The 24,107-nt window shown below is 43.0% G+C and overlaps 1 protein-coding gene across 1 annotated transcript in view; it reads left to right on the forward strand.

Annotated features, from left to right (window-relative positions):
- The window catches only part of LOC310862308 (peptidyl-prolyl cis-trans isomerase FKBP1A-like), a 189,500-nt gene that overhangs the window by 161,334 nt on the left and 4,059 nt on the right, over positions 1-24,107 (forward strand). The gene's annotated exons all lie outside the window — the stretch shown is intronic.

A 24,107-nucleotide genomic window follows, 5' to 3' on the forward strand; every position in this document is an offset into this window, starting at 1 on the left:
GTGTATATATTTATATGAAAAAAAAAATAATGTACTGTAGTTATGATCATCAGTTCTTAACTTTCTAATTTCTATAGCAATGATATTAAAATATATATTAAAAAAATACTTAAACCTTGTATAGCAGTATTCATCTTTATTCCTATAACACTTCTTATTTAAAGACAAAGATACTGCAGTGCATACTATTTGCATAATGCAAAACAAATCGATGACAGCCTACTGAGCCTAGCTGGTCTTAAAAGAATACTACAATAAAATAAATAAAACATGCTGTAAAATTAAACACCCACAATAATGTCAGACCTTCTCTTGACTCTTAAGTCTTAATCTTGATACACTAAAGTTTTCAATAGAATCACAGTTCCGGAAGCCAGGTTTCTCAACCAAAGACAGAGGCATGTTGCATGAAATGATGAGGTCTTGGATTATGGATTCAGTAATGGCTTTCTGTCTGGGATTGCCCTGGCTGTAAACTTGAACACCATTTCTCTTGGCGTGATAGAAGTCTTCAAGGGTGCTCTGACCCTCTCCACAGGAACCTCTTTTGGCCTTCTGATATTCAGAATACCTGTATGAATGAGAACAACATGGGTGGTTGCCAATTAGTAATTATTTCACAAAAACTGGATAAGATGATATTGATATGCATGTTTTTTTGTAGTGCCTCAGTGAATCAAGGTTCTGAGATAAATGGTTCTATAATGTTGTGTCTACTCTAGTGTCTATGTTGTGTTTTTCAATAGGCTAAGTAACAGTAGCCTACAGTACTGTAGCTTACTTAGCCTATTGAAAAACACAACATAGTGTATTTTCTTTAATAATAATACAAAAATAAAATATATACATTGGCTGTGTCAGTTATCATCTGTTGGCCCAACACTGACAACTCAGGCAATGTATATATATTATTTTATTATTATAATTATTATTTCGTTACCAAATGCTGTACACTAATCTTAGCCAAAAAGCAAACATACACGTTTACAACGCACCACATTATGGCGTGTCGATAGATCTGATCTAATAAACGGGACATGTTAACATGCTCTGCCTCCTGTTTCGTCAAACGCAGAGTAACCTAGTAAGAGAGTAATGACACTCATGTTGACTCACTCTAGCAATGGAATGCGGAAGTGCTCATTCTATCTCAATGGGATAGTTCCAGCCATAGGAACAATGTTTGGAACTATCGCCACTCAAGTGTCACCACTCTCTTACTAGATTACTCTGGTCAAACGCAAACATGAGCACAACGTTAGTTAAACTATCACGATGCATTCTGATAGTAGCAAATGTCAAGTAGGACTGGATTAACCATGGGTTTGGTGCTGAGACGCTTAAAAAGGTAAGACATTTACTGATTTACAAGCTTACCTCGCCTTGTGCGTTTTGAGGTGACGAAGAAAGTTACTTGTTGTAGACCCCTTTTCTTTAATGAACACACCGCATTCTTTACATTTCGCGGCTCTGTTTTTGTCTTTTTGTGAAAACTCTGTGTAGCCGAAAGCAATTATAGCCGGGGCACACGCCGCCGGAGAAGTTTCTGTAGCAGCAGCTGCTGTTGTAGTTGTACTCGTCGTCGCCATGATGTGATCTGGTGAATGATTGAGGCTGATGATGTGAGGAGGAGAGATGGGATGTTTTTATGGTGGTGGTGGCGGCGGCTGGGGCGTGCCACAGCAGCACAGCAACCAGCAGCAGGACGCGGCTTAAGGGGAAACCCTCCCATTTCAACAGTTTCAATGAAGCCGGTTAATTTGCGGGAGAGGGTCGGCATCGCGTTCATTAAATGCGTCCAAAATAAATATTTAATATATAAAACAAAGATTGCCCACGAGTCTTTGAGCTCGAGTCAGAGTCAAGTCTGGAGTCTTTGAGACTCCCGAGGGACAAGTCCGAGTGTGAGTCCCGAGTTGCAAAAACATGGACTCGAGTCCAACTCGAGTCCGAGTCTCCGACTCGAGTCGCCATCTCTGCACTCTACGTAACTTATGTGACTAATTATCCTGTCATTAGTTGATGAAAATAGGCCTGTGTTGTGTTGTGTAATATAGACATAAATTCGTGAGTTTGAGGATTTTTGTAAAGCGATTTGTAGAGCGATTATGTAGCATTGAAGGACATCTGTGCGTGCGTGCGTGCGTGTGTGCGTGCGTGTGAACACAAACAGCTGTTTGGGTCATGCTCTGCTGTAAAGGTCATGGTACCATGAGCATTTACATACAGCAAAAGAACATAGCCAATATGACTCAGTGATTAATTTCATTTTCATATAGAAATATAAAAGGTCTTCCCATGTTAGATGTTGACAGTGATTTTGAGTTGATGGTGTTTTGGGACCTAGTTGTCATTTTATAACACAATAGTCTGATGGAGGGCAGGGACACAGGGAGACAGAGGCCACAGAGACAACGTTATTGCATATTTTATTCTTCTTGAGGACTGTCCCGTAGTCTAACAATTCTGCAATATTGATATAATATTTAATATAAGTAATAAATATTCTCTGCTGGTTGGTTTGTTGGATGTGAACTGATCCCCAAGTTTCTCCGGTCAAAGAGAGTGTATGTGACACCAAGGTATATTTCAACAGAATAGTAGTTTATTGTCTTCATTGAGCCAAGGAAAGGAAAGGGAAGGTACTATGTTTACCCAGGGTAACTGGACTAAGGAAAGGAAAGGTACTATGTTTACCCATGAGGGTAACTGGACTAAGGAAAGGAAAGGTACTATGTTTACCCAGGGTAACTGGACTAAAGGTACTATGTTCACCCAGGGTAACTGGACTAAAGGTACTATGTTTACCCAGGGTAACTGGACTAAAGGTACTATGTTTACCCAGGGTAACTGGACTAAAGGTACTATGTTTACCCAGGGTAACTGGACTAAAGGTACTATGTTTACCTGCAGGGTAACTGGACTAAAGGTACTATGTTTACCCAGGGTAACTGGACTAAAGGTACTATGTTTACCCAGGGTAACTGGACTAAAGGTACTATGTTTACCCAGGGTAACTGGACTAAAGGTACTATGTTTACCCAGGGTAACTGGACTAAAGGTACTATGTTCACCCAGGGTAACTGGACTAAAGGTACTATGTTTACCCAGGGTAACTGGACTAAAGGTACTATGTTTACCCAGGGTAACTGGACTAAGGATAGGAAAGGTACTATGTTCACCCAGGGTAACTGGACTAAAGGTACTATGTTTACCCAGGGTAACTGGACTAAAGGTACTATGTTTACCCAGGGTAACTGGACTAAAGGTACTATGTTTACCCAGGGTAACTGGACTAAGGAAAGGAAAGGTACTATGTTTACTCAGGGTAACTGGACTAAATGTACTATGTTTACCCAGGGTAACTGGACTAAAGGTACTATGTTTACCCAGGGTAACTGGACTAAAGGTACTATGTTTACCCAGGGTAACTGGACTAAAGGTACTATGTTTACCCAGGGTAACTGGACTAAGGAAAGGAAAGGTACTCTGTTTACCCAGGGTAACTGGACTAAAGGTACTATGTTTATTATTTACCCAGGGTAACTGCACTAAGCTCAAGAACTTGTTTACAGCCAGGCCCTGCTCATAGAACATTTCATGGTAGAGCGGTTCAATGCCTTGTCCAAGGGCACTACAGCGGTGGTCATTTTAACGTGCCGGTCCGGGGATATGAACTATAGCGACCTTCCGATATCAAGACCGCTCCGCAAACCGTTCGCCACCGCTGCCATGGTTTATTGGTCAAGGGCGCACGGCTGCAGAGAAGTGAGGTGTTGTAGGGTACTCAGTGAGAGCTGTAGGTTCTGCATTGCATGTTGCCTGTGTGAAGGCTGGAGACTGAGTGATAGGGCTGTGGAGTGAGTGATGGTTTATATAGGGCACACCTAAACTGTGATTGGTCATTGAGTTGAGTGGTGTGATGTCATTGTGGATGCAGGGAATGGGGAATGTCCACCAGAAGCTGCCATTCATAGACAGCATGCGGATAATTCACAACAATAAGTTATTGCATATTTTATTCTTCTTGAGGACTGTCCCATAGTCTGACATTTCTGCAATATTGATATAATATTTGGAGGAATGCTAGCATTGAGCAAAACCTGTCAATTTGTGTAAGGAAAAACTATGCTTTTTGAGCACTTATTTGTATTTGTCTTTTCTTTTCACATGATGTTCCATGATGCAGTGATCCATGTGTTATGTCTACGTTGTGTCCATGTTATGTGAAATGTTGTTTTGTTGCAGTTTTTGTTTTGTTGTTTTGTTGTTTGGATGTTGTTGTTTGTTTCTTGTTTATCTAGGAATTGTATTGTTTTGTCTGGTTTTGTTTTGTCTGGTTGAATTGTTTGTAAAAAAGTGTCCCCATGTATGAAAACGAGATGGTTGATCTCAAGGCATTGTTCCTAATGAAGAATGTCAGACAGATTGTTATTACATTATACATTATTACATTATACATATTATAAAGAATGTCAGACAGATTGTTATTACACGTGCGTGCATGCGTGCAAACAGGCCACTCTGTGTCTATGCATGCCGTGTGCTTGCATTTGCTTGCACACACATTAATCCGTGCATACAGTAGCTGTGCTTACATAACTGCTGCTGTGTCATCTGTACAGTGTGAGGTGACAGACAGACAGACAGACAGACAGACAGACAGACAGACAGACAGACAGACAGACAGACAGACAGACAGACAGACAGACAGACAGACAGACTGCAGCACCAACTGTCCTGTCAGGTCAGCACAACCCAAGGACTCTTCCTGACATCTAATCCGTTACAGATTACCTTCCTAGGAACCCATTTAGACCTGACATCGAAAATTTATAAAAATGTCTTCTAAATCATGACAGTTTTCTGAAATATACCTATGTTTCTATATCAGTGGTGCTCAATATTTGATGTCAAGGACCCCCAGAATTATATGTATTTGTCCACGGACCCCCCCCCCCCCCATCTAAACATATGTTGTTCCAGGGAACCCCCCAGAAGCAATCTTTTTGTTGAAAATGTTTTTTCTTTATGCAGTAACATTTGATATTTTCAGACACATTCTGTGGATTTCATGGTAAGAATTGTGCTAAAGTATTTTCAAATAATAAAAGTAGATTTAACAATTAAATAACAATTAAACACTAATACATGCATTTAAATAACTGAAACCATGCTGTCCCTCAAATGAAAACCCATCATATATTTACACAGAATAATAATGTCCCTGTTGACGACACGTCAGACTATATCTCATTTAAAAATATATAAAGTTCCATCTTTTCTTCCCGTGGCTTTTTTCACTCCACGAGATCTCAGCGTGCCTGTTTGTCTGATTGGCATCACTCAGTGCATGGATGTGATCTCACAACCTCCTGTTTGTCTGATTGGCATCTCTCAGTGCATGGATGTGATCTCACAGCCTCCTGTTTGTCTGATTGGCATCTCTCAGTGCATGGATGTGATCTCACAACCTCCTGTTTGTCTGATTGGCATCTCTCAGTACATGGATGTGATCTCACAGCCTCCTGTTTGTCTGATTGGCATCTCTCAGTACATGGATGTGATCTCACAACCTCCTGTTTGTCTGATTGGCATCTCTCAGTGCATGGATGTGATCTCACAACCTCCTGTTGTCTGATTGGCATCTCTCAGTACATGGATGTGATCTCACAGCCTCCTGTTTGTCTGATTGGCATCACTCAGTGCATGGATGTGATCTCACAACCTCCTGTTTGTCTGATTGGCCTCTCTCAGTGCATGGATGTGATCTCACAACCTCCTGTTTGTCTGATTGGCATCTCTCAGTGCATGGATGTGATCTCACAACCTCCTGTTGTCTGATTGGCATCTCTCAGTGCATGGATGTGATCTCACAACCTCCTGTTGCCTGATTGGCATCTCTCAGTACATGGATGTGATCTCACAACCTCCTGTTGTCTGATTGGCATCTCTCAGTGCATGGATGTGATCTCACAGCCTCCTGTTTGTCTGATTGGCATCTCTCAGTGCATGGATGTGATCTCACAACCTCCTGTTGTCTGATTGGCATCTCTCAGTGCATGGATGTGATCTCACAACCTCCTGTTGTCTGATTGGCATCTCTCAGTGCATGGATGTGATCTCACAACCTCCTGTTGTCTGATTGGCATCTCTCAGTGCATGGATGTGATCTCACAACCTCCTGTTGTCTGATTGGCATCTCTCAGTGCATGGATGTGATCTCACAACCTCCTGTTTGTCTGATTGGCATCTCTCAGTGCATGGATGTGATCTCACAGCCTCCTGTTGTCTGATTGGCATCTCTCAGTGTATGGATGTGATCTCACAGCCTCCTGTTGTCTGATTGGCATCTCTCAGTGCATGGATGTGATCTCACAACCTCCTGTTTGTCTGATTGGCATCTCTCAGTGCATGGATGTGATCTCACAGCCTCCTGTTTGTCTGATTGGCATCTCTCAGTGCATGGATGTGATCTCACAACCTCCTGTTGTCTGATTGGCATCTCTCAGTGCATGGATGTGATCTCACAACCTCCTGTTTGTCTGATTGGCCTCTCTCAGTGCATGGATGTGATCTCACAGCCTCCTGTTGTCTGATTGGCATCTCTCAGTGCATGGATGTGATCTCACAACCTCCTGTTGTCTGATTGGCATCTCTCAGTGCATGGATGTGATCTCACAACCTCCTGTTTGTCTGATTGGCATCTCTCAGTGCATGGATGTGGTCTCACAACCTCCTGTTGTCTGATTGGCATCTCTCAGTGCATGGATGTGATCTCACAACCTCCTGTTGTCTGATTGGCATCTCTCAGTGCCTGGATGTGATCTCACAGCCTCCTGTTGTCTGATTGGCATCTCTCAGTGCCTGGATGTGATCTCACAACCTCCTGTTTGTCTGATTGGCATCTCTCAGTGCATGGATGTGATCTCACAACCTCCTGTTTGTCTGATTGGCATCTCTCAGTGCATGGATGTGGTCTCACAACCTCCTGTTTGTCTGATTGGCATCTCTCAGTGCATGGATGTGGTCTCACAACCTCCTGTTTGTCTGATTGGCATCTCTCAGTGCATGGATGTGATCTCACAGCCTCCTGTTTGTCTGATTGGCATCTCTCAGTGCATGGATGTGGTCTCACAGCCTCCTGTTGTCTGATTGGCATCCTCTCAGTACATGGATGTGATCTCACAGCCTCCTGTTTGTCTGATTGGCATCCTCTCAGTACATGGATGTGATCTCACAACCTCCTGTTTGTCTGATTGGCATCTCTCAGTGCATGGATGTGGTCTCACAACCTCCTGGGAAGTCCTACATGCCACTATAGGCCCCGTGCAGGATCCTTACATCTGGATTGACAACAAATTCACTGTCTGTTCAAACTGACATGGATGTGGGAGTGGTTCTGGACAGTGTGCTGTCCGTCTAACTGACATGGATGTGGGAGTGGTTCTGGACAGTGTGCTGTCCGTCTAACTGACATGGATGTGGGAGTGGTTCAGGACAGTGTGCTGTCCGTCTAACTGACATGGATGTGGGAGTGGTTCTGGACAGTGTTCTGTCCGTCAAGGCACACATTAGCATCGATCACTCGCGTCCTCCTGGTTGCTCTCCTCTTATCCGATTCAAAACGCTGGTGACGACGACCATGTGGTGGAAACAGCGACTCCAACGTTTTACTTAAGTAAAAGTACCCAATACTGCAATGTAGAACTACACTCTGTTACAGGCAAAAGTCTGGAATTCAACATGTATTAGGCCTATACTTGAGTAAAAGTACCAATACTGCAATGTAGAACTATACTCTGTTACAGGCAAAAGTCTGGAATTCAACATGTATTAGGCCTATACTTGAGTAAAAGTACCAATACTGCAATGTAGAACTATACTCTGTTACAGGTAAAAGTCTGGAATTCAACATGTATTAGGCCTATACTTGAGTAAAAGTACAAAAGTTAATCCTCTTGGTCCCAGGTGGGACATGAGGCCTTAACGATCTTCCTCCATCGGGACCTCCTCGCCCCACGTCAGGTTCATCTCCTTCAGCTTCAGGCGTCAGGTTATTTTGGGCCGACCTTTCTTCCTTTTCCCTGCAGGAGTCCATCCCAGAGCGACCTTATAGAGCGACCTTATAGAGCGACCTTATAGAGCGACCTTATAGAGCGACCTTTCTTCCTTTTCCCTGCAGGAGTCCATCCTGGAGCGACCTTATAGGTATATTACTAGTAACGAAATCTTTCCAATGAATGTAGTGGAGTAAAAGTACAACATTTGCCTCTGTCCTTTTCTTCTTTTTACTCTTTCATACTTAGTTGTGTAGTTTGTTTGCAGTATATTTGTCCAGGCATGTGCGTTGTCCTGGTGTCCCTTTCTTACTTAGTTGTGTAGTTTGTTTGCAGTATATTTGTCCAGGCATGTGCGTTGTCCTGGCGTCCCTTTCTTACTTAGTTGTGTAGTTTGTTTGCAGTATATTTGTCCAGGCATGTGCGTTGGTTGTCCTGGTGTCCCTTTCTTACTTAGTTGTGTAGTTTGTTTGCAGTCTATTTGTCCAGGCATGTGTGTTGTCCTGGTGTCCCTTTCTTACTTAGTTGTGTAGTTTGCAGTATATTTGTCTAGGCATGTGCGTTGTCCTGGCGTCCCTTTCTTACTTAGTTGTGTAGTTTGTTTGCAGTATATTTGTCCAGGCATGTGCGTTGTCCTGGTGTCCCTTTCTTACTTAGTTGTGTAGTTTGTTTGCAGTATATTTGTCCAGGCATGTGCGTTGTCCTGGCGTCCCTTTCTTACTTAGTTGTGTAGTTTGTTTGCAGTATATTTGTCCAGGCATGTGCGTTGGTTGTCCTGGTGTCCCTTTCTTACTTAGTTGTGTAGTTTGTTTGCAGTCTATTTGTCCAGGCATGTGTGTTGTCCTGGTGTCCCTTTCTTACTTAGTTGTGTAGTTTGTTTGCAGTATATTTGTCCAGGCATGTGCGTTGTCCTGGTGTCCCTTTCTTACTTAGTTGTGTAGTTTGTTTGCAGTATATTTGTCTAGGCATGTGCGTTGTCCTGGTGTCCCTTTCTTACTTAGTTGTGTAGTTTGTTTGCAGTATATTTGTCCAGGCATGTGTGTTGTCCTGGCGTCCCTTTCTTACTTAGTTGTGTAGTTTGTTTGCAGTATATTTGTCCAGGCATGTGCGTTGTCCTGGTGTCCCTTTCTTACTTAGTTGTGTAGTTTGCACTATATTTGTCCAGGCATGTGCGTTGTCCTGGTGTCCCTTTCTTACTTAGTTGTGTAGTTTGTTTGCAGTATATTTGTCCAGGCATGTGCGTTGTCCTGGCGTCCCTTTCTTACTTAGTTGTGTAGTTTGTTTGCAGTATATTTGTCCAGGCATGTGCGTTGTCCTGGTGTCCCTTTCTTACTTAGTTGTGTAGTTTGTTTGCAGTATATTTGTCCAGGCATGTGCGTTGTCCTGGTGTCCCTTTCTTACTTAGTTGTGTAGTTTGCAGTATATTTGTCCAGGCATGTGCGTTGTCCTGGCGTCCCTTTCTTACTTAGTTGTGTAGTTTGCAGTATATTTGTCCAGGCATGTGTGTTGTCCTGGTGTCCCTTTCTTACTTAGTTGTGTAGTTTGTTTGCAGTATATTTGTCCAGGCATGTGCGTTGTCCTGGTGTCCCTTTCTTACTTAGTTGTGTTGTTTGCAGTATATTTGTCCAGGCATGTGCGTTGTCCTGGCGTCCCTTTCTTACTTAGTTGTGTAGTTTGTTTGCAGTATATTTGTCCAGGCATGTGCGTTGTCCTGGCGTCCCTTTCTTACTTAGTTGTGTAGTTTGTTTGCAGTATATTTGTCCAGGCATGTGCGTTGTCCTGGCGTCCCTTTCTTACTTAGTTGTGTAGTTTGTTTGCAGTATATTTGTCCAGGCATGTGCGTTGTCCTGGCGTCCCTTTCTTACTTAGTTGTGTAGTTTGTTTGCAGTATATTTGTCCAGGCATGTGCGTTGTCCTGGCGTCCCTTTCTTACTTAGTTGTGTAGTTTGTTTGCAGTATATTTGTCCAGGCATGTGCGTTGTCCTGGTGTCCCTTTCTTACTTAGTTGTGTAGTTTGTTTGCAGTATATTTGTCCAGGCATGTGTGTTGTCCTGGCGTCCCTTTCTTACTTAGTTGTGTAGTTTGTTTGCAGTATATTTGTCCAGGCATGTGCGTTGTCCTGGTGTCCCTTTCTTACTTAGTTGTGTAGTTTGTTTGCAGTATATTTGTCCAGGCATGTGCGTTGTCCTGGTGTCCCTTTCTTACTTAGTTGTGTAGTTTGCAGTATATTTGTCCAGGCATGTGCGTTGTCCTGGCGTCCCTTTCTTACTTAGTTGTGTAGTTTGCAGTATATTTGTCCAGGCATGTGCGTTGTCCTGGCGTCCCTTTCTTACTTAGTTGTGTAGTTTGTTTGCAGTATATTTGTCCAGGCATGTGCGTTGTCCTGGTGTCCCTTTCTTACTTAGTTGTGTAGTTTGTTTGCAGTATATTTGTCCAGGCATGTGCGTTGTCCTGGTGTCCCTTTCTTACTTAGTTGTGTAGTTTGCAGTCTATTTGTCCAGGCATGTGCGTTGTCCTGGCGTCCCTTTCTTACTTAGTTGTGTAGTTTGTTTGCAGTATATTTGTCCAGGCATGTGCGTTGTCCTGGCGTCCCTTTCTTACTTAGTTGTGTAGTTTGTTTGCAGTATATTTGTCCAGGCATGTGCGTTGTCCTGGCGTCCCTTTCTTACTTAGTTGTGTAGTTTGTTTGCAGTATATTTGTCCAGGCATGTGCGTTGTCCTGGTGTCCCTTTCTTACTTAGTTGTGTAGTTTGTTTGCAGTATATTTGTCCAGGCATGTGTGTTGTCCTGGCGTCCCTTTCTTACTTAGTTGTGTAGTTTGTTTGCAGTATATTTGTCCAGGCATGTGCGTTGTCCTGGTGTCCCTTTCTTACTTAGTTGTGTAGTTTGTTTGCAGTATATTTGTCCAGGCATGTGCGTTGTCCTGGTGTCCCTTTCTTACTTAGTTGTGTAGTTTGCAGTATATTTGTCCAGGCATGTGCGTTGTCCTGGCGTCCCTTTCTTACTTAGTTGTGTAGTTTGCAGTATATTTGTCCAGGCATGTGCGTTGTCCTGGCGTCCCTTTCTTACTTAGTTGTGTAGTTTGTTTGCAGTATATTTGTCCAGGCATGTGCGTTGTCCTGGTGTCCCTTTCTTACTTAGTTGTGTAGTTTGTTTGCAGTATATTTGTCCAGGCATGTGTGTTGTCCTGGTGTCCCTTTCTTACTTAGTTGTGTAGTTTGCAGTATATTTGTCCAGGCATGTGTGTTGTCCTGGTGTCCCTTTCTTACTTAGTTGTGTAGTTTGCAGTATATTTGTCCAGGCATGTGTGTTGTCCTGGTGTCCCTTTCTTACTTAGTTGTGTAGTTTGCAGTATATTTGTCCAGGCATGTGCGTTGTCCTGGCGTCCCTTTCTTACTTAGTTGTGTAGTTTGTTTGCAGTATATTTGTCCAGGCATGTGTGTTGTCCTGGCGTCCCTTTCTTACTTAGTTGTGTAGTTTGCAGTATATTTGTCCAGGCATGTGTGTTGTCCTGGTGTCCCTTTCTTACTTAGTTGTGTAGTTTGCAGTATATTTGTCCAGGCATGTGTGTTGTCCTGGTGTCCCTTTCTTACTTAGTTGTGTAGTTTGCAGTATATTTGTCCAGGCATGTGCGTTGTCCTGGCGTCCCTTTCTTACTTAGTTGTGTAGTTTGTTTGCAGTATATTTGTCCAGGCATGTGTGTTGTCCTGGTGTCCCTTTCTTACTTAGTTGTGTAGTTTGTTTGCAGTATATTTGTCCAGGCATGTGCGTTGTCCTGGTGTCCCTTTCTTACTTAGTTGTGTAGTTTGTTTGCAGTATATTTGTCCAGGCATGTGCGTTGTCCTGGTGTCCCTTTCATACTTAGTTGTGTAGTTTGTTTGCAGTATATTTGTCCAGGCATGTGTGTTGTCCTGGTGTCCCTTTCTTACTTAGTTGTGTAGTTTGTTTGCAGTATATTTGTCCAGGCATGTGCGTTGTCCTGGTGTCCCTTTCTTACTTAGTTGTGTAGTTTGTTTGCAGTATATTTGTCCAGGCATGTGCGTTGTCCTGGTGTCCCTTTCATACTTAGTTGTGTAGTTTGTTTGCAGTATATTTGTCCAGGCATGTGCGTTGTCCTGGTGTCCCTTTCTTACTTAGTTGTGTAGTTTGTTTGCAGTATATTTGTCCAGGCATGTGCGTTGTCCTGGTGTCCCTTTCTTACTTAGTTGTGTAGTTTGCAGTATATTTGTCCAGGCATGTGCGTTGTCCTGGTGCCCCTTTCTTACTTAGTTGTGTAGTTTGCAGTATATTTGTCCAGGCATGTGCGTTGTCCTGGCGTCCCTTTCTTACTTAGTTGTGTAGTTTGTTTGCAGTATATTTGTCCAGGCATGTGTGTTGTCCTGGTGTCCCTTTCATACTTAGTTGTGTAGTTTGTTTGCAGTATATTTGTCCAGGCATGTGCGTTGTCCTGGTGCCCCTTTCTTACTTAGTTGTGTAGTTTGCAGTATATTTGTCCAGGCATGTGCGTTGTCCTGGCGTCCCTTTCTTACTTAGTTGTGTAGTTTGTTTGCAGTATATTTGTCCAGGCATGTGTGTTGTCCTGGTGTCCCTTTCATACTTAGTTGTGTAGTTTGTTTGCAGTATATTTGTCCAGGCATGTGCGTTGTCCTGGTGTCCCTTTCTTACTTAGTTGTGTAGTTTGTTTGCAGTATATTTGTCCAGGCATGTGCGTTGTCCTGGTGTCCCTTTCATACTTAGTTGTGTAGTTTGTTTGCAGTATATTTGTCCAGGCATGTGCGTTGTCCTGGTGTCCCTTTCTTACTTAGTTGTGTAGTTTGCAGTATATTTGTCCAGGCATGTGTGTTGTCCTGGTGTCCCTTTCTTACTTAGTTGTGTAGTTTGTTTGCAGTATATTTGTCCAGGCATGTGCGTTGTCCTGGTGTCCCTTTCTTACTTAGTTGTGTAGTTTGCAGTATATTTGTCCAGACATGTGCGTTGTCCTGGCGTCCCTTTCTTACTTAGTTGTGTAGTTTGTTTGCAGTATATTTGTCCAGGCATGTGTGTTGTCCTGGTGTCCCTTTCTTACTTAGTTGTGTAGTTTGCAGTATATTTGTCCAGGCATGTGTGTTGTCCTGGTGTCCCTTTCTTACTTAGTTGTGTAGTTTGCAGTATATTTGTCCAGGCATGTGCGTTGTCCTGGCGTCCCTTTCTTACTTAGTTGTGTAGTTTGTTTGCAGTATATTTGTCCAGGCATGTGTGTTGTCCTGGCGTCCCTTTCTTACTTAGTTGTGTAGTTTGCAGTATATTTGTCCAGGCATGTGTGTTGTCCTGGTGTCCCTTTCTTACTTAGTTGTGTAGTTTGCAGTATATTTGTCCAGGCATGTGTGTTGTCCTGGTGTCCCTTTCTTACTTAGTTGTGTAGTTTGCAGTATATTTGTCCAGGCATGTGCGTTGTCCTGGCGTCCCTTTCTTACTTAGTTGTGTAGTTTGTTTGCAGTATATTTGTCCAGGCATGTGTGTTGTCCTGGTGTCCCTTTCTTACTTAGTTGTGTAGTTTGTTTGCAGTATATTTGTCCAGGCATGTGCGTTGTCCTGGTGTCCCTTTCTTACTTAGTTGTGTAGTTTGTTTGCAGTATATTTGTCCAGGCATGTGCGTTGTCCTGGTGTCCCTTTCATACTTAGTTGTGTAGTTTGTTTGCAGTATATTTGTCCAGGCATGTGTGTTGTCCTGGTGTCCCTTTCTTACTTAGTTGTGTAGTTTGTTTGCAGTATATTTGTCCAGGCATGTGCGTTGTCCTGGTGTCCCTTTCTTACTTAGTTGTGTAGTTTGTTTGCAGTATATTTGTCCAGGCATGTGCGTTGTCCTGGTGTCCCTTTCATACTTAGTTGTGTAGTTTGTTTGCAGTATATTTGTCCAGGCATGTGCGTTGTCCTGGTGTCCCTTTCTTACTTAGTTGTGTAGTTTGTTTGCAGTATATTTGTCCAGGCATGTGCGTTGTCCTGGTGTCCCTTTCTTACTTAGTTGTGTAGTTTGCAGTATATTTGTCCAGGCATGTGCGTTGTCCTGGTGCCCCTTTCTTACTTAGTTGTGTAGTTTGCAGTATATTTGTCCAGGCATGTGCGTTGTCCTGGCGTCCCTTTCTTACTTAGTTGTGTAGTTTGTTTGCAGTATATTTGTCCAGGCATGTGTGTTGTCCTGGTGTCCCTTTCATACTTAGTTGTGTAGTTTGTTTGCAGTATATTTGTCCAGGCATGTGCGTTGTCCTGGTGCCCCTTTCTTACTTAGTTGTGTAGTTTGCAGTATATTTGTCCAGGCATGTGCGTTGTCCTGGCGTCCCTTTCTTACTTAGTTGTGTAGTTTGTTTGCAGTATATTTGTCCAGGCATGTGTGTTGTCCTGGTGTCCCTTTCATACTTAGTTGTGTAGTTTGTTTGCAGTATATTTGTCCAGGCATGTGCGTTGTCCTGGTGTCCCTTTCTTACTTAGTTGTGTAGTTTGTTTGCAGTATATTTGTCCAGGCATGTGCGTTGTCCTGGTGTCCCTTTCATACTTAGTTGTGTAGTTTGTTTGCAGTATATTTGTCCAGGCATGTGCGTTGTCCTGGTGTCCCTTTCTTACTTAGTTGTGTAGTTTGCAGTATATTTGTCCAGGCATGTGTGTTGTCCTGGTGTCCCTTTCTTACTTAGTTGTGTAGTTTGTTTGCAGTATATTTGTCCAGGCATGTGCGTTGTCCTGGTGTCCCTTTCTTACTTAGTTGTGTAGTTTGCAGTATATTTGTCCAGACATGTGCGTTGTCCTGGCGTCCCTTTCTTACTTAGTTGTGTAGTTTGTTTGCAGTATATTTGTCCAGGCATGCGTGTTGTCCTGGTGTCCCTTTCTTACTTAGTTGTGTAGTTTGCAGTATATTTGTCTAGGCATGTGCGTTGTCCTGGTGTCCCTTTCTTACTTAGTTGTGTAGTTTGTTTGCAGTATATTTGTCCAGGCATGTGCGTTGTCCTGGCGTCCCTTTCTTACTTAGTTGTGTAGTTTGTTTGCAGTATATTTGTCCAGGCATGTGCGTTGTCCTGGTGTCCCTTTCTTACTTAGTTGTGTAGTTTGTTTGCAGTATATTTGTCCAGGCATGTGCGTTGTCCTGGCGTCCCTTTCTTACTTAGTTGTGTAGTTTGTTTGCAGTATATTTGTCCAGGCATGTGCGTTGGTTGTCCTGGTGTCCCTTTCTTACTTAGTTGTGTAGTTTGTTTGCAGTCTATTTGTCCAGGCATGTGTGTTGTCCTGGTGTCCCTTTCTTACTTAGTTGTGTAGTTTGTTTGCAGTATATTTGTCCAGGCATGTGCGTTGTCCTGGTGTCCCTTTCTTACTTAGTTGTGTAGTTTGTTTGCAGTATATTTGTCTAGGCATGTGCGTTGTCCTGGTGTCCCTTTCTTACTTAGTTGTGTAGTTTGTTTGCAGTATATTTGTCCAGGCATGTGTGTTGTCCTGGCGTCCCTTTCTTACTTAGTTGTGTAGTTTGTTTGCAGTATATTTGTCCAGGCATGTGCGTTGTCCTGGTGTCCCTTTCTTACTTAGTTGTGTAGTTTGCACTATATTTGTCCAGGCATGTGCGTTGTCCTGGTGTCCCTTTCTTACTTAGTTGTGTAGTTTGTTTGCAGTATATTTGTCCAGGCATGTGCGTTGTCCTGGCGTCCCTTTCTTACTTAGTTGTGTAGTTTGTTTGCAGTATATTTGTCCAGGCATGTGCGTTGTCCTGGTGTCCCTTTCTTACTTAGTTGTGTAGTTTGTTTGCAGTATATTTGTCCAGGCATGTGCGTTGTCCTGGTGTCCCTTTCTTACTTAGTTGTGTAGTTTGCAGTATATTTGTCCAGGCATGTGCGTTGTCCTGGTGTCCCTTTCTTACTTAGTTGTGTAGTTTGCAGTATATTTGTCCAGGCATGTGCGTTGTCCTGGCGTCCCTTTCTTACTTAGTTGTGTAGTTTGCAGTATATTTGTCCAGGCATGTGTGTTGTCCTGGTGTCCCTTTCTTACTTAGTTGTGTAGTTTGTTTGCAGTATATTTGTCCAGGCATGTGCGTTGTCCTGGTGTCCCTTTCTTACTTAGTTGTGTTGTTTGCAGTATATTTGTCCAGGCATGTGCGTTGTCCTGGCGTCCCTTTCTTACTTAGTTGTGTAGTTTGTTTGCAGTATATTTGTCCAGGCATGTGCGTTGTCCTGGCGTCCCTTTCTTACTTAGTTGTGTAGTTTGTTTGCAGTATATTTGTCCAGGCATGTGCGTTGTCCTGGCGTCCCTTTCTTACTTAGTTGTGTAGTTTGTTTGCAGTATATTTGTCCAGGCATGTGCGTTGTCCTGGCGTCCCTTTCTTACTTAGTTGTGTAGTTTGTTTGCAGTATATTTGTCCAGGCATGTGCGTTGTCCTGGCGTCCCTTTCTTACTTAGTTGTGTAGTTTGTTTGCAGTATATTTGTCCAGGCATGTGCGTTGTCCTGGTGTCCCTTTCTTACTTAGTTGTGTAGTTTGTTTGCAGTATATTTGTCCAGGCATGTGTGTTGTCCTGGCGTCCCTTTCTTACTTAGTTGTGTAGTTTGTTTGCAGTATATTTGTCCAGGCATGTGCGTTGTCCTGGTGTCCCTTTCTTACTTAGTTGTGTAGTTTGTTTGCAGTATATTTGTCCAGGCATGTGCGTTGTCCTGGTGTCCCTTTCTTACTTAGTTGTGTAGTTTGCAGTATATTTGTCCAGGCATGTGCGTTGTCCTGGCGTCCCTTTCTTACTTAGTTGTGTAGTTTGCAGTATATTTGTCCAGGCATGTGCGTTGTCCTGGCGTCCCTTTCTTACTTAGTTGTGTAGTTTGTTTGCAGTATATTTGTCCAGGCATGTGCGTTGTCCTGGTGTCCCTTTCTTACTTAGTTGTGTAGTTTGTTTGCAGTATATTTGTCCAGGCATGTGCGTTGTCCTGGTGTCCCTTTCTTACTTAGTTGTGTAGTTTGCAGTCTATTTGTCCAGGCATGTGCGTTGTCCTGGCGTCCCTTTCTTACTTAGTTGTGTAGTTTGTTTGCAGTATATTTGTCCAGGCATGTGCGTTGTCCTGGCGTCCCTTTCTTACTTAGTTGTGTAGTTTGTTTGCAGTATATTTGTCCAGGCATGTGTGTTGTCCTGGCGTCCCTTTCTTACTTAGTTGTGTAGTTTGTTTGCAGTATATTTGTCCAGGCATGTGCGTTGTCCTGGTGTCCCTTTCTTACTTAGTTGTGTAGTTTGTTTGCAGTATATTTGTCCAGGCATGTGCGTTGTCCTGGTGTCCCTTTCTTACTTAGTTGTGTAGTTTGCAGTATATTTGTCCAGGCATGTGCGTTGTCCTGGCGTCCCTTTCTTACTTAGTTGTGTAGTTTGCAGTATATTTGTCCAGGCATGTGCGTTGTCCTGGCGTCCCTTTCTTACTTAGTTGTGTAGTTTGTTTGCAGTATATTTGTCCAGGCATGTGCGTTGTCCTGGTGTCCCTTTCTTACTTAGTTGTGTAGTTTGTTTGCAGTATATTTGTCCAGGCATGTGTGTTGTCCTGGTGTCCCTTTCTTACTTAGTTGTGTAGTTTGCAGTATATTTGTCCAGGCATGTGTGTTGTCCTGGTGTCCCTTTCTTACTTAGTTGTGTAGTTTGCAGTATATTTGTCCAGGCATGTGTGTTGTCCTGGTGTCCCTTTCTTACTTAGTTGTGTAGTTTGCAGTATATTTGTCCAGGCATGTGCGTTGTCCTGGCGTCCCTTTCTTACTTAGTTGTGTAGTTTGTTTGCAGTATATTTGTCCAGGCATGTGTGTTGTCCTGGCGTCCCTTTCTTACTTAGTTGTGTAGTTTGCAGTATATTTGTCCAGGCATGTGTGTTGTCCTGGTGTCCCTTTCTTACTTAGTTGTGTAGTTTGCAGTATATTTGTCCAGGCATGTGTGTTGTCCTGGTGTCCCTTTCTTACTTAGTTGTGTAGTTTGCAGTATATTTGTCCAGGCATGTGCGTTGTCCTGGCGTCCCTTTCTTACTTAGTTGTGTAGTTTGTTTGCAGTATATTTGTCCAGGCATGTGTGTTGTCCTGGTGTCCCTTTCTTACTTAGTTGTGTAGTTTGTTTGCAGTATATTTGTCCAGGCATGTGCGTTGTCCTGGTGTCCCTTTCTTACTTAGTTGTGTAGTTTGTTTGCAGTATATTTGTCCAGGCATGTGCGTTGTCCTGGTGTCCCTTTCATACTTAGTTGTGTAGTTTGTTTGCAGTATATTTGTCCAGGCATGTGTGTTGTCCTGGTGTCCCTTTCTTACTTAGTTGTGTAGTTTGTTTGCAGTATATTTGTCCAGGCATGTGCGTTGTCCTGGTGTCCCTTTCTTACTTAGTTGTGTAGTTTGTTTGCAGTATATTTGTCCAGGCATGTGCGTTGTCCTGGTGTCCCTTTCATACTTAGTTGTGTAGTTTGTTTGCAGTATATTTGTCCAGGCATGTGCGTTGTCCTGGTGTCCCTTTCTTACTTAGTTGTGTAGTTTGTTTGCAGTATATTTGTCCAGGCATGTGCGTTGTCCTGGTGTCCCTTTCTTACTTAGTTGTGTAGTTTGCAGTATATTTGTCCAGGCATGTGCGTTGTCCTGGTGCCCCTTTCTTACTTAGTTGTGTAGTTTGCAGTATATTTGTCCAGGCATGTGCGTTGTCCTGGCGTCCCTTTCTTACTTAGTTGTGTAGTTTGTTTGCAGTATATTTGTCCAGGCATGTGTGTTGTCCTGGTGTCCCTTTCATACTTAGTTGTGTAGTTTGTTTGCAGTATATTTGTCCAGGCATGTGCGTTGTCCTGGTGCCCCTTTCTTACTTAGTTGTGTAGTTTGCAGTATATTTGTCCAGGCATGTGCGTTGTCCTGGCGTCCCTTTCTTACTTAGTTGTGTAGTTTGTTTGCAGTATATTTGTCCAGGCATGTGTGTTGTCCTGGTGTCCCTTTCATACTTAGTTGTGTAGTTTGTTTGCAGTATATTTGTCCAGGCATGTGCGTTGTCCTGGTGTCCCTTTCTTACTTAGTTGTGTAGTTTGTTTGCAGTATATTTGTCCAGGCATGTGCGTTGTCCTGGTGTCCCTTTCATACTTAGTTGTGTAGTTTGTTTGCAGTATATTTGTCCAGGCATGTGCGTTGTCCTGGTGTCCCTTTCTTACTTAGTTGTGTAGTTTGCAGTATATTTGTCCAGGCATGTGTGTTGTCCTGGTGTCCCTTTCTTACTTAGTTGTGTAGTTTGTTTGCAGTATATTTGTCCAGGCATGTGCGTTGTCCTGGTGTCCCTTTCTTACTTAGTTGTGTAGTTTGCAGTATATTTGTCCAGACATGTGCGTTGTCCTGGCGTCCCTTTCTTACTTAGTTGTGTAGTTTGTTTGCAGTATATTTGTCCAGGCATGTGTGTTGTCCTGGTGTCCCTTTCTTACTTAGTTGTGTAGTTTGCAGTATATTTGTCCAGGCATGTGTGTTGTCCTGGTGTCCCTTTCTTACTTAGTTGTGTAGTTTGCAGTATATTTGTCCAGGCATGTGCGTTGTCCTGGCGTCCCTTTCTTACTTAGTTGTGTAGTTTGTTTGCAGTATATTTGTCCAGGCATGTGTGTTGTCCTGGCGTCCCTTTCTTACTTAGTTGTGTAGTTTGCAGTATATTTGTCCAGGCATGTGTGTTGTCCTGGTGTCCCTTTCTTACTTAGTTGTGTAGTTTGCAGTATATTTGTCCAGGCATGTGTGTTGTCCTGGTGTCCCTTTCTTACTTAGTTGTGTAGTTTGCAGTATATTTGTCCAGGCATGTGCGTTGTCCTGGCGTCCCTTTCTTACTTAGTTGTGTAGTTTGTTTGCAGTATATTTGTCCAGGCATGTGTGTTGTCCTGGTGTCCCTTTCTTACTTAGTTGTGTAGTTTGTTTGCAGTATATTTGTCCAGGCATGTGCGTTGTCCTGGTGTCCCTTTCTTACTTAGTTGTGTAGTTTGTTTGCAGTATATTTGTCCAGGCATGTGCGTTGTCCTGGTGTCCCTTTCATACTTAGTTGTGTAGTTTGTTTGCAGTATATTTGTCCAGGCATGTGTGTTGTCCTGGTGTCCCTTTCTTACTTAGTTGTGTAGTTTGTTTGCAGTATATTTGTCCAGGCATGTGCGTTGTCCTGGTGTCCCTTTCTTACTTAGTTGTGTAGTTTGTTTGCAGTATATTTGTCCAGGCATGTGCGTTGTCCTGGTGTCCCTTTCATACTTAGTTGTGTAGTTTGTTTGCAGTATATTTGTCCAGGCATGTGCGTTGTCCTGGTGTCCCTTTCTTACTTAGTTGTGTAGTTTGTTTGCAGTATATTTGTCCAGGCATGTGCGTTGTCCTGGTGTCCCTTTCTTACTTAGTTGTGTAGTTTGCAGTATATTTGTCCAGGCATGTGCGTTGTCCTGGTGCCCCTTTCTTACTTAGTTGTGTAGTTTGCAGTATATTTGTCCAGGCATGTGCGTTGTCCTGGCGTCCCTTTCTTACTTAGTTGTGTAGTTTGTTTGCAGTATATTTGTCCAGGCATGTGTGTTGTCCTGGTGTCCCTTTCATACTTAGTTGTGTAGTTTGTTTGCAGTATATTTGTCCAGGCATGTGCGTTGTCCTGGTGCCCCTTTCTTACTTAGTTGTGTAGTTTGCAGTATATTTGTCCAGGCATGTGCGTTGTCCTGGCGTCCCTTTCTTACTTAGTTGTGTAGTTTGTTTGCAGTATATTTGTCCAGGCATGTGTGTTGTCCTGGTGTCCCTTTCATACTTAGTTGTGTAGTTTGTTTGCAGTATATTTGTCCAGGCATGTGCGTTGTCCTGGTGTCCCTTTCTTACTTAGTTGTGTAGTTTGTTTGCAGTATATTTGTCCAGGCATGTGCGTTGTCCTGGTGTCCCTTTCATACTTAGTTGTGTAGTTTGTTTGCAGTATATTTGTCCAGGCATGTGCGTTGTCCTGGTGTCCCTTTCTTACTTAGTTGTGTAGTTTGCAGTATATTTGTCCAGGCATGTGTGTTGTCCTGGTGTCCCTTTCTTACTTAGTTGTGTAGTTTGTTTGCAGTATATTTGTCCAGGCATGTGCGTTGTCCTGGTGTCCCTTTCTTACTTAGTTGTGTAGTTTGCAGTATATTTGTCCAGACATGTGCGTTGTCCTGGCGTCCCTTTCTTACTTAGTTGTGTAGTTTGTTTGCAGTATATTTGTCCAGGCATGCGTGTTGTCCTGGTGTCCCTTTCTTACTTAGTTGTGTAGTTTGCAGTATATTTGTCTAGGCATGTGCGTTGTCCTGGTGTCCCTTTCTTACTTAGTTGTGTAGTTTGTTTGCAGTATATTTGTCCAGGCATGTGCGTTGTCCTGGCGTCCCTTTCTTACTTAGTTGTGTAGTTTGCAGTATATTTGTCCAGGCATGTGCGTTGTCCTGGTGTCCCTTTCTTACTTAGTTGTGTAGTTTGTTTGCAGTATATTTGTCCAGGCATGTGCGTTGTCCTGGCGTCCCTTTCTTACTTAGTTGTGTAGTTTGCAGTATATTTGTCCAGGCATGTGTGTTGTCCTGGTGTCCCTTTCTTACTTAGTTGTGTAGTTTGTTTGCAGTATATTTGTCCAGGCATGTGCGTTGTCCTGGCGTCCCTTTCTTACTTAGTTGTGTAGTTTGTTTGCAGTATATTTGTCCAGGCATGTGTGTTGTCCTGGTGTCCCTTTCTTACTTAGTTGTGTAGTTTGCAGTATATTTGTCTAGGCATGTGCGTTGTCCTGGTGTCCCTTTCTTACTTAGTTGTGTAGTTTGCAGTATATTTGTCCAGGCATGTGCGTTGTCCTGGTGTCCCTTTCTTACTTAGTTGTGTAGTTTGCAGTATATTTGTCTAGGCATGTGCGTTGTCCTGGCGTCCCTTTCTTACTTAGTTGTGTAGTTTGTTTGCAGTATATTTGTCCAGGCATGTGCGTTGTCCTGGCGTCCCTTTCATACTTAGTTGTGTAGTTTGTTTGCAGTATATTTGTCCAGGCATGTGCGTTGTCCTGGTGTCCCTTTCATACTTAGTTGTGTAGTTTGCAGTATATTTGTCCAGGCATGTGTGTTGTCCTGGTGTCCCTTTCATACTTAGTTGTGTAGTTTGCAGTATATTTGTCCAGGCATGTGCGTTGTCCTGGTGTCCCTTTCTTACTTAGTTGTGTAGTTTGTTTGCAGTATATTTGTCCAGGCATGTGCGTTGTCCTGGCGTCCCTTTCTTACTTAGTTGTGTAGTTTGTTTGCAGTATATTTGTCCAGGCATGTGCGTTGTCCTGGTGTCCCTTTCTTACTTAGTTGTGTAGTTTGTTTGCAGTATATTTGTCCAGGCATGTGTGTTGTCCTGGCGTCCCTTTCTTACTTAGTTGTGTAGTTTGTTTGCAGTATATTTGTCCAGGCATGTGTGTTGTCCTGGCGTCCCTTTCTTACTTAGTTGTGTAGTTTGTTTGCAGTATATTTGTCCAGGCATGTGTGTTGTCCTGGTGTCCCTTTCTTACTTAGTTGTGTAGTTTGCAGTATATTTGTCCAGGCATGTGCGTTGTCCTGGCGTCCCTTTCTTACTTAGTTGTGTAGTTTGTTTGCAGTATATTTGTCCAGGCATGTGCGTTGTCCTGGCGTCCCTTTCTTACTTAGTTGTGTAGTTTGTTTGCAGTATATTTGTCCAGGCATGTGCGTTGTCCTGGTGTCCCTTTCTTACTTAGTTGTGTAGTTTGTTTGCAGTATATTTGTCCAGGCATGTGCGTTGTCCTGGTGTCCCTTTCTTACTTAGTTGTGTAGTTTGTTTGCAGTATATTTGTCCAGGCATGTGCGTTGTCCTGGTGTCCCTTTCTTACTTAGTTGTGTAGTTTGTTTGCAGTATATTTGTCCAGGCATGTGCGTTGTCCTGGCGTCCCTTTCTTACTTAGTTGTGTAGTTTGCAGTATATTTGTCCAGGCATGTGTGTTGTCCTGGTGTCCCTTTCATACTTAGTTGTGTAGTTTGTTTGCAGTATATTTGTCCAGGCATGTGCGTTGTCCTGGTGTCCCTTTCATACTTAGTTGTGTAGTTTGCAGTATATTTGTCCAGGCATGCGTGTTGTCCTGGTGTCCCTTTCTTACTTAGTTGTGTAGTTTGCAGTATATTTGTCCAGGCATGTGTGTTGTCCTGGCGTCCCTTTCTTACTTAGTTGTGTAGTTTGTTTGCAGTATATTTGTCCAGGCATGTGCGTTGTCCTGGTGTCCCTTTCTTACTTAGTTGTGTAGTTTGCAGTATATTTGTCTAGGCATGTGCGTTGTCCTGGTGTCCCTTTCTTACTTAGTTGTGTAGTTTGCAGTATATTTGTCCAGGCATGTGTGTTGTCCTGGCGTCCCTTTCTTACTTAGTTGTGTAGTTTGTTTGCAGTCTATTTGTCCAGGCATGTGCGTTGTCCTGGCGTCCCTTTCTTACTTAGTTGTGTAGTTTGTTTGCAGTATATTTGTCCAGGCATGTGTGTTGTCCTGGTGTCCCTTTCATACTTAGTTGTGTAGTTTGCAGTATATTTGTCCAGGCATGTGTGTTGTCCTGGTGTCCCTTTCTTACTTAGTTGTGTAGTTTGTTTGCAGTATATTTGTCCAGGCATGTGTGTTGTCCTGGCGTCCCTTTCTTACTTAGTTGTGTAGTTTGTTTGCAGTATATTTGTCCAGGCATGTGCGTTGTCCTGGCGTCCCGGGAGGGTTTGTAAGGTGCGATCAGAGGGTTTGTAAGGTGCGATCAGACTTGCCGTACCTTTGGTTGCTTTGAATGGCCAGCGTCAGAGTTTTGTACTCAGATGACCTAGTGTAGACACTGTGGAATCAACGGCAGCCTCAGATGACCCACAGATGACAGTAGACACATTTCCCAATGTTTTGTGGCAGTCTGTAATTCAGTTGTCTTGTATTTATTTAGCTCTGTTTTATATTTATTATGTGACTTGATGTGGTTGTGGAGCACTTCAGAAAGCCATTATTAAGTTATATTAACTCACGTACTTACACGCGCACGCACACACACACACACACACACACACACACACACACACACACACACACACCCACATGAGGCATACTCATCGTGCACATGGTATGATA

Source organism: Protomyctophum parallelum, assembly GCF_964188405.1.
Source record: "Protomyctophum parallelum genome assembly, chromosome: 7".
Classification (NCBI taxonomy): Eukaryota; Metazoa; Chordata; class Actinopteri; order Myctophiformes; family Myctophidae; genus Protomyctophum; species Protomyctophum parallelum.